A 1,775-nucleotide genomic window follows, 5' to 3' on the forward strand; every position below is an offset into this window, starting at 1 on the left:
CTTTCAATTATACCAGCATGGTGAGGTGTTTTTCACTCCTTAGGTATGTTTTTGTTGATGCTGTTGTAAAGAGATCCAGTGCTAAAAAAGAGTGATCAAAACCCCACCCTGGAAGCTGTGGGAATGTAGTTATCTAATAATGAAAAAGCAATGGAGAAAGAAACAATTCAGCTTTCATAATAACTGTGTAGCAGTAAAAACAGAAAGGATTGAAATTCTATATTTCTGTGTATTCTAAATGTAGAAATGGTGGCAGTGGCAGCTTAGACTGACAGGAAGCAAAGTAGGGGATTTCAGTGGCTTTATCTACTTGTGCTGTCAAGAATTAGTACTGCATGGACAAGGGATGCTTTCAAGGCAGACATAGATCTCAAGGGGAATCTTCAGGAACTGATCAAATTCAGCTTTCATAATAACTGTGTAGCAGTAAAAACAGAAAGGATTGAAATTCTATATTTCTGTGTATTCTAAATGTAGAAATGGTGGCAGTGGCAGCTTAGACTGACAGGAAGCAAAGTAGGGGATTTCAGTGGCTTTATCTACTTGTGCTGTCAAGAATTAGTACTGCATGGACAAGGGATGCTTTCAAGGCAGACATAGATCTCAAGGGGAATCTTCAGGAACTGATCAAATTCAGCTTTCATAATAACTGTGTAGCAGTAAAAACAGAAAGGATTGAAATTCTATATTTCTGTGTATTCTAAATGTAGAAATGGTGGCAGTGGCAGCTTAGACTGACAGGAAGCAAAGTAGGGGATTTCAGTGGCTTTATCTACTTGTGCTGTCAAGAATTAGTACTGCATGGACAAGGGATGCTTTCAAGGCAGACATAGATCTCAAGGGGAATCTTCAGGAACTGATCAAATTCAGCTTTCATAATAACTGTGTAGCAGTAAAAACAGAAAGGATTGAAATTCTATATTTCTGTGTATTCTAAATGTAGAAATGGTGGCAGTGGCAGCTTAGACTGACAGGAAGCAAAGTAGGGGATTTCAGTGGCTTTATCTACTTGTGCTGTCAAGAATTAGTACTGCATGGACAAGGGATGCTTTCAAGGCAGACATAGATCTCAAGGGGAATCTTCAGGAACTGATCAAATTCAGCTTTCATAATAACTGTGTAGCAGTAAAAACAGAAAGGATTGAAATTCTATATTTCTGTGTATTCTAAATGTAGAAATGGTGGCAGTGGCAGCTTAGACTGACAGGAAGCAAAGTAGGGGATTTCAGTGGCTTTATCTACTTGTGCTGTCAAGAATTAGCACTGCATGGACAAGGGATGCTTTCAAGGCAGACATAGATCCCAAGGGGAATCTTCAGGAACTGATCAAATTTTTTGAAAAGATGATCAGTAACAATTTTATTTTGGGGTCAAATACCTGCAATGAACATTATCATTACCTCAGTATCATTGCTGCAAATAATTATATTTTGTCAGAGTGTATCAAACTCTTTAAATACAGTGAAGGTCACATCTCCAAATTTCAGCAGGGTCTGTAATATAATAATAATATTGTCAAGGTGACTTGCTCAAAAGTCACAGCATGATACTTTCTTTAAAATCCAAAAACAAAGGGAATGACACCATCTCAGCAAGTTTTGGATAAAATGGTATGAGAACATTTTGTACACCATACAATTAACCATGAACCAAAAATAGATGTTCCATTTTATGGATGGTATATGGAATTCAAAAGATTCCTGAACAGCTTGTGATGATGGATTGAGTGTACCATGCTGAATGTGGCACATACAGAGTGACCCAGATGCCACAAT

This window comes from Penaeus monodon, chromosome 19 (genome assembly GCF_015228065.2).
Source record: "Penaeus monodon isolate SGIC_2016 chromosome 19, NSTDA_Pmon_1, whole genome shotgun sequence".
Classification (NCBI taxonomy): domain Eukaryota; kingdom Metazoa; phylum Arthropoda; class Malacostraca; order Decapoda; family Penaeidae; genus Penaeus; species Penaeus monodon.